At 47.7% G+C, this 8,795-nt stretch overlaps 1 protein-coding gene across 6 annotated transcripts in view; it reads right to left on the reverse strand.

The window, feature by feature from the left end:
* The window catches only part of HIPK3 (homeodomain interacting protein kinase 3), a 101,690-nt gene extending 97,276 nt beyond the window's left edge, over positions 1-4,414 (reverse strand). Inside the window, exon 1 of one of the 6 annotated variants that reach the window (XM_058446870.1) lies at positions 4,332-4,414. The gene's annotated coding sequence lies outside the window, so the exon portion shown is untranslated. Of the gene's footprint in view, positions 1-2,380; positions 2,780-3,193; positions 3,761-4,331 lie in introns of those variants that run through there. The other 5 variants (XM_058446869.1, XM_032166309.2, XM_032166311.2 and 2 more) reach the window with 5 other exon arrangements.
* Positions 4,415-8,795: the final 4,381 nt, after the last annotated feature.

The raw sequence follows: 8,795 nt of genomic DNA on the forward strand, positions 1-8,795 counted from the left end.
AATCCCTTCAGACTTACACCGGTATCACAAAAGATTCTCCATGACAAAGCTTTCAGCAAGTTAAAAAAGAGAAATACTACATCCCAGTGAAAGGTGTGGGGGGGTGCAATACCTTTTAAAAAATAAAACACACTGATAGAGTCCTCCATTCTAACAAAGTTTTAGTAGTTTGTCTTTAGAAGTAACTTCCAAGTTAAACATATCACATTGGAAGTCTCAACTTTGGACATTAGAAAACCAGGACAGCTAAACATGAATATTTATTTTGGCAACGATAAATCAAGTTATTCTGTGTCCTCTAAGAGTTAAGAGTCAGGAATAACAGCTTCTGGGAGGATTTTCAAATATGGAGAATTTCCTTAGAATATCTTTGAATCTAAATATTACCATGACATCTTTTCATCTCCAAACTTAAATGTGAGGTTGCAATGGGAACTACATTTTTATGCCTTTGAATTAACCACCAATAGTGCAATTCTAATTTACCTTATCACACTTGGTAAACTGTTGCTATGAAAATAACATTTAATAAGTTAACTCTCTTACCTGGCAAACTAAAGTTAACTTCAAAAGTTACCAGGATAAGTCATACTAACATTCAAATAAAAAATAACATGCAAACAAGCATTCCATGAAATGGATGTGAATCAGGTCTGAAAAATAATATTGTGGCATTCTGAAATTTACATTTTCCCTTTCCTCCTTTCCATTTGCTTTCCGGTTCATGCATCAAATATTAAAAACAAAAGTTCAATCAAAAAATTAATTTGATAGCTGCTGCTTTTTTAAGTTGCAGGGGGTGCAGGGAGGCTCTCCATATCTTGCATTAAACATAAAAACCTATGTGCCCATGCCATACTTGCAACAGCAACCTACCTCTGTAATTTACACCCTATTTTATGGTATCCAAAAAGTTAAGAGTATGATCTACAGCTTCTTTTCAAGCATGTTTACAAGAAGAAGTATCTCATATAAACCATCCATTTTAATGTGACTCTAAAATCCCATGACCAAAAGCCAATGACCAGTTTATAAGCAAGGTAATGACTAGTTCAATGGAAAATATATTTTGACAATAAACTAACTAAGGCTGACTTACCATGTTATGATCTGCTTGCCTAATATGTATGTTTAGCTACTGTAGTCAGCAGTGCCCAAATATAAAGTTGAAACATTTAATGGCCAGTTCTGTTCTAGATTTCAAACTCATCTTACTTTTTTACAACAGTTTTAATCTAAGGTTCTCCACAAATACTTTTTTCTTAGAAAAGAGATCCCTTGGTGGGGGGGGGGGGGAAATTAAGGAACAAATTTTTCCATAAGTACAAAAAAAAAAAAAACATCACAAATATTTCAACACATCTCTGCCTTAACATAAATTTTAAATACGTAAATTTCAAAAAAGGAAAATAAACCTCAAACAGGTTAAGCATTATAGTTCATAAACAAAAGTCCTCTACACTTTATGAATGCAGCCATAAATACACCAAGAAATATTTCATTGACTTAAAACTAAATAACTGTTATCTGGCTAGTAAAATTGCAATTACTGATAAGTGGCACGAAAGCATAAGATAATCAATAAAACTATGAAAACTTTTTTAAAAAAGGTCAGTCATATTTTACTTAAAATACTAAGCTTAATCATGACCTATCTAAACCTTATCATTGCTCATTGTATAAAATTAGCACTGCACTTGCAAACATAAGCAGAATCTAGACTTATCAAACATATGGTTAGACTTCACCAGCTTTTGAAAAATTAAATAAGAATATAGGATTAAAATGTCTTAGTTGGGTAAGCAGTAACCACCGTTAAGGCTCCAGACTTTTCATCAAAAATTTGATCAGAAAGGAAACCTCTTTTAAAATTTTAAAGAGCCCAGCAACTAAAACTTTGAAATTAACTGAGAGGGTTTGAATAGAAGTACTCCCACTTCAGAAGCTACAGCTAAAAGCAAATACCTAAAATAGCAAAAAGGGAAAAAGTGTCAGCAGATCTCCAAACTAGAAAGTACGCAAAAGCACACGCACAGACTGGTTTGCCAGCTAACTTTTCCGGCCCTGTACCAGACAGACATCAAAACAAAGTTTACAATAGAACCAACCATGAGCTTTCCTTCTAAACTGGACGATAAACTGAAATTTTTTGCTGTTGCTAATAGAAGCCCCTTATTATAATTAGAAGCAGCCAACTGACAGGTGGAAAAACAAATTCCCTAACAGGGCAGTAAGAGGTTGTGAAAACACGGTTCAAGGCCTGAACGTGTTACGACTACTCTGTAACAAGACCAAGGTAATTTACGCACACACTCTTCAGCGCAATTCCTCAAGCAGAGATGAGACTGGGGAACAACAGGATTCCCCGAGAGCCACATACCATTTTACAACAGCCGTCTCCCTCCCGACAGAGAAACAGACATTTTCATCCAAAGTCTTTACGCCAGTTCTCCCAGTGCGGCGAAGGGAAGCGGGAGACAGCCACCGTAACGAGAGAAGCCGGCAACAGCCCCGCCGCGCGGCCGCCACGCCTTCCTCCCGCCGCCGCTGGGGACGCGGAGCCGCGGATCACATTTCTCCTCCCCAACAATCACACGCACGCACGTCCCCAGAGTTGACACCCTGCAAACCCGCCGTTCCACGACGCTGGGGACAGGGCCACAAAGCCCGGGACGCGGCCATCGGCTGGGGTGCTCAAGCTGCGTGCCCGCGCGTTTGTGTTTGTTCCCCTTAATGAAAGGAAAGGGATCTCCGTAGTTACGGCCTAGGACTGCGGAGGGGGAAGAGAGGCTCCCTGTGGGACTAAACAAAACTTCGGTTGCTGGGAAGAGCCGTTGCGCAACGTTGGCAGGGGGAGGGGGAGGAGGAGGGGGAGGCCGAGGCCCCCGGGCCCCTGCCAGGCGCGGCTTCCCAGAGGCTACGGCCCCCGCGTCCGGCGGCCCAAGGCCTGGCGTGGCGCCGGCTTCGAGGGAGCGGCCCATACCGGGCCACACCGTGGGGGCTAGGGCGGAAACTGGGAGCACGAGAGCGCTGGGGATGCGGATGGGGCACGGGACGCGCAACGAGTGCGGGCTGCTCCGGAGGGGTCGGGCCAGGCCCGGGTCAGGCTTGGGGTCCGCTGGCCGCGGAGCCCGCGGACAGAGCCGATCCCCCCATCCCGGGGGTGGCGGCGCCCCTCGCTCGACTCCCTTACCTTCCTAGAGGCCCGCGCTCTCTCCTGTTCGGGCGGCCGCAGCCCTGAGCATGTCCGGGGTGGGGCGCAGGGCCGTGCCGGGGACCGGGAGCCAGGCGCTTCAGCAGGCGGCACCACCCAGCCCGGGCTCAGCCCCTCTCCGCGGCCGCTGCCATCTTGTCCTGGCGGCTGAGAGGAAACGGCGAAACACCCTCCCCCGACCGCTGCTGCTGCTGCTGCTGCTCTGGCTGCTAAGCGCCGGGCCCGTCTCCCTCATCTTCCTTCCCGGGGATTTGGGGTGGGGACCGCTTGGCTAGGGCGAGGAGTAGTGGGAGGCCGGTTGGCCTCCGGCTACTGGGGCCTACGGGCGACGCAGGGTGCGGGGCCCACGGCGGTTGGGGCCCATTCCTGACGCCCCGGCCGGGAGCGGAGAAGGAAGACTGGCGGGAGTGGCGGCGACGGCGGGGCCCGCGGCTTGATCTCCTCAGGTCGCCGCGATGCCGGCAGTCGTCACTGAGGCAGCTGCCACCAGCCGCCCCAGCCTCGGGCCCCTCCTCCGCGCCCGCCGGCCTCGGCCACCGCCTCTGCAGCGCCACCGCCCGCCCGGCAGCGCTGCGCGCCCAGCCTGGGCGGCTCCGCTCCGCTCCGGCCGCGGCGCCTCCGTGAAGCCCCTCCCCGGGGTCCGCCCGCCAGTCCGCTGCCGCGCCCTTGTCGCCCGGAGCCAGCCTAGCAGCCCTTGCGGCCCCGACCCGGAGTTCCGCAAGCCAAGCCTCCCGCGAAAGAAGCATCCGTCAGCCCGGCTCGGCTGTTCTGAACCTCACTCCATGCCCCCTCCGCCAGAAATACACATTTTAAAAAAGATCCCAATACCCGAAGAAAGGATTAAGATGCGGAAGCAGGATTTTACAGGCCTTTCGAGATCCCGGAACCGTAATTAAGGATCTGTTTCTCGGCATTTGGTCGTTAAAGGTCCAAAAATAAGGATAGGGGAAATGCTCAAATGAACTACCTCAATCTAAAATAGGTTCTGCCCGCTCCCCTATCCCAAAGAGTGAAGAGAATTGTAAATGCAGGTTAAAGGACGGGGGAAAGGTCCTCTTGGAAATTTTTCAAGAGCATCTCTACTGTCCAAAACCCCGTAATTGTGAATTTCGCCCACCTCCACATTGGTAATTCTCCGTTAAATTAGTCGGTTTAACCCCCCAAAGACTAGTTTCTTCCCTCCTGGAGATTAGGAAATCAACAGAATGGCCCGTTTCAACTTACATAATCGTGGAACCATAGAATTTTAGGAATGAAAGAAGCTTTGCGATCCTTGGTCCCAACTCTTACACTCAGGAGTTCCAAGAAGTTTAGGTGACGTGACCAAGGTTATACAGCAAAGCCCGTGTCTCCCACCCCATCTTTCCTCCTTACTTTTCCCTAGGAAACAAATGGCTTTCTAATACCTCACATTCAGAGTTGATTTTCTTTTATACCCGCTTCCTCAGGTTCCCTTTGTTCTGAATCAGTGTCTAACCTTTTGGGAAACAAACACCTTTCTCTCTGGAATGGAAGTGTCCTTTCTTTGTTTCCTTCATAATCTTCACTAGGAAGATTGAATTTACCAGAGATATATTTATTCCCAGAAATTTTCTATTGCAGTAACTGGGGCAGGGCAAAGGGAGTGGCAAATTGCTGCATATATAATAATACACATTTAATCCCTGCTGCTCTTCAAACCGGAAGATGAGTATTTTGGAGAATGCCTTTAAGAGACAAAGGAGACCGGGCGCGGTGGCTCACACATGTAATCCCAGCACTTTGGAAGGCTGAGGAGGGTGGATCACCTGTGGAGTTCAAGGAGTTCAGGAGTTCAAGACCAGCCTGGCCAACATAGTGAAACCTGGTCTCTAATAAAATGCAAAAATTAGCTGGGCGTGGTGGCGGGGGCTTGTAATCCCAGCTACTCGAGAGGCTGAGGTAAGAGAATCGCTTGAATCGCTTGAGCCACTGCACTCCAACCTGGGCGACAGAGAGATTGTCTCAAAAAATAAAAGAGAAAGGATAGTATGCCCTGAGGCCACTGGAAATAACACTTTCGAATGACAGTTGTTTTCAAGTTAGAGAGGATAACCAGCTGAAAAGGCTTCCAATATAGAAAACAAAACAATGGCTGCCTTTCAGAGCGATAGCCTATGAACCATTCCTTTTCACTTAGGATTTCGTTACTTTTTATTTTTCTTAAGAACAATAGTCAAAAGAACCAGAGGATAAAACCATTTACTCAAAGGAGAAAGTTACAATAGTAGAAAAATCTGTCCGGAGGAACAGAGAAACTCTTCCACTAGAACTTCAAATTTCAGAATTTTTGCAGACATTTAAGGAGGCCATCTCTAATGGAAGGCTTCCGTTCCCTGTATTTGCCACATCTGTGAAGAGGTGGAAATGAGGGACAAAGATGTACTTTCCTTTCTAGCTCCTGTACGTTGCTACTCACTACACTATATATTCCAGGAGGGGATTCATTCATCTTTTTTTTTTTTTTTTTTTGAGATGAAGTCTCGCTCTATTGCCAGGGTTCAAGCAATTCTCCTGCCTCAGCCTCCCGAATAGCTGGGACTACAGGCATGCCGCCACCATACCCAGCTAATTTTTGTACTTTTAGCAGAGACGGGGTTTCACCATGTTGGCCAGGATGGTCTCGATCCCTTGACCTCGTGATCTGTCCGTCTCAGCCTCCCAAAGTGCTGGGATTACAGGCATGAGCCACCGCGCCAGGCCTCATCTTTTTTATAACCATTACATTGCAAGTGCCTAATACCGTGCCTGACTTGTAGTAAGACCTTAGTAAATGTTGCAAAATAAGTAAATCATTAATTCCAGCCCCCCTTCACTTTATACCTATTGTCTCCTAACCTAATTTATTTACCTGTAATCTCTTCCCCCTCAAATCTTTCTTTTTTTGAGGCGGAGTCTCGCTCTGTCACCGAGGCTAGAGTGCAGTGGCACCATATCAGCTCACTGCAACCTCCACCTCCCAGGTTCAGGCGATTCTCCTGCCTCAGCCTCCCGAGTAGCTGGGACTACAGGCCCGTGCCACCACGCCCAGCCAATTTTTTGTATTTTTAGTAGAGGGGGTTTCACCATGTTAGCCAGGCTGGTCTTGATCTCCTGACCTGACAGAGTCTAACTTTGTCGCCCAGGCTGGAGCACAGTGGTGTGATCTCCATTCACCACAGCCTCAACTCCCTGGGCTCAAGGGATCCATCCACCTCAGCGTCCCACCTAACTGGGATTACAGGCACCCACCACCACAGCCAGCTAATTTTTTTTATTTTTAGTATAGAGATGCGGTTTCATTATGTTGGCCAGGCTGGTCTGGAACTCCTGGCCCCAAGTGATCTGCCCACCTCAGCCTCTCAAAAGTGCTGGGATTACCGATAGGAGCCACTGCGCCCGGCCTTCAAATCTATTCTGAACACAAACATCTAGATAATCTCCCAAAGCCCCTGATGTAGCTATTTTACAAAGTTTGAGGGTTTGTTTGTTTGGTTTTTTTTAAGGAAAATTTCTCATAGTGCTAAGATCTCTCAAAAATGCAGGCTGGGGGAGGGCGTGGTCGCTCACACCTGTAATCCCAGCACTTTGGGAAGCTGAGGTCGGGGGATCGCTTGAGCCCATGAGTTCCAGCCTGCAGTGAGCTGTGATTTCGCCACCGCACTCCAGGCTAGGTGACAGAGCAAGATCTTGCCTCTAAAAAATAAACAAGAAGATACTAAAAAAAACCTTAATGTTTTCATTCAAAACAATTACTTAAGGGCCAGACTTGGTGGCTCACACCTGCAATTCTATCACTGAGCAAGACCTAGCCTCTTCAAAAACCTATCTCTCTCTACAAAAAATACAAAAACTAGCCTGGCCTGGTGGTGCACGCCTGTAGTCCCAGCTACTCGGGAGGCTGAGATGGGCCCTGAGGCTGCAGTGAGTTGTGATCACACCACTGCACTCCAGCCTGGGCGACAGAGTAAGACCCTGTCTCTGAGTGAGTAAGTAAATAAACAAATAAAATCCTTCACAGAACTAGCCCACAAGGAACTCAATCAACTTTTTGTCTCCTTACTCCAGCCACTCTCTGGAGCTCCATAGGTGCCTGGATCACCTTCTGCCTGAAACATTCCTCAAGTATAGCCATCCACCTTTCTTTCCTGTCCTTACTCAAATATTGCCTTCATGGTGAAGCCTCCTCTTCAGCGATGACCACCTATATTTACATTCCCTGTCTTTATCTTTCTCCTTGGGGCTTGCCATCATCTTAGATACTATGATATATATTTTCTGTTCCCTTGTCCCTCAAGGTAAGCTTTCAGAGGGCAAGAATTTTTGTCTGTTTTCTTGACGCTTTGATCCCCAGAACCTAGAACAGGGCCTGGCATCTAAAGGGAACTCAAATATTTGTAAAGTGAAAAAATAAATTTTCTATGGAATCAGTAAGAAGCCCTCCGTAAACTCAGCCTGCGAGCAGTCACAATTGTTTGAGATCACCCAGCCATGAAATCCAAGCCCTCTCTCTCGGCTATTCCTCCCACCTCTGCCTCCAAAAATTACTCTGCCCAGGCCAGGCGTGGTGGCTCATGCCTGTAATCGCAGCACTTTGGAAGGCCAAAGCGAGTGGACCACCTGAGGTCAGGAGTTCGAGACCAGCCTAGCCAACATGGTGAAACCCCGTCTCTACTAAAAATATAAAAACTAGCTGGATGTGGTTGCACACATCTGTAATCCCAGCTACTTGGGAGGCTGAGGCATGAGAATAGCTTCAACCTGGGAGGCAGAGGTTGCAGTGAGCCGGGATCACACCACTGCACTCCAGCCTGGGTGACAGAATGAGACTCTGCCTAAAAAAAAAAATAAAAATAAAATTACTCTTCCCAAAGGAGGCCAGTCCTCCTCACACTCACCTTGTGTTCTTCGCTACCATTGCTCCTCGTTAAACCACATATAGGTGTTCCTGTGAAGAGATGGCCCTCCGCAGGCTCCGCAAATGACGCCAATGCTTCTGTCCAAAGCCATGCAGTTTCAAGAAAAAGCTGGGAACTTTTTCAGAGCCTGAGTCACCAATCCACACTCCCCTTCCTCAGGGAAGTTGGTTGTTGTTTTGTTTTTGTTTTTTTCTGCAGTCCTTGGGTATCCTTCTTACCATTACACCTTGGGAAAATAGAAGGTACCCTTCAACCAAAAAGAGCCCCCTAGGTACTAATATCAAGGAGGAGAGGTCCACCAAGGGGACTTCTGTCTCCTCCCTCCCAGGAGGTCCTGGCTTTTTTCTTTTCTTTTTTTTTTTTTTGAGGCGGAGTTTCGCTCTTGTTGCCCAGGCTGGAGTGCGATAGCTTGATCTCAGCTCACCGAAACCTCCGCCTCCCAGGTTCAAGCAGTTCTCCCGCCTCAGCCTCCCGAGTAGCTGGGATTACAGGTGTGCACCAACACGCCCGGCTAATTTGTGCATTTTAAGTAGAGACAGGGTTTCACCATGTTGGTCAGGCTGGTCTTGAACTCCTGACCTCAGGTGAGCCGCCCGCCCCAGCCTCCCAAAGTGCTGGGATTACACGTGTGAGCCACCACGCCTGGCTGTCCTGGCTTTCTTATA

The sequence above is a fragment of the Hylobates moloch genome, unplaced genomic scaffold (genome assembly GCF_009828535.3).
Source record: "Hylobates moloch isolate HMO894 unplaced genomic scaffold, HMol_V3 SCAFFOLD_11, whole genome shotgun sequence".
Taxonomy (NCBI): domain Eukaryota; kingdom Metazoa; phylum Chordata; class Mammalia; order Primates; family Hylobatidae; genus Hylobates; species Hylobates moloch.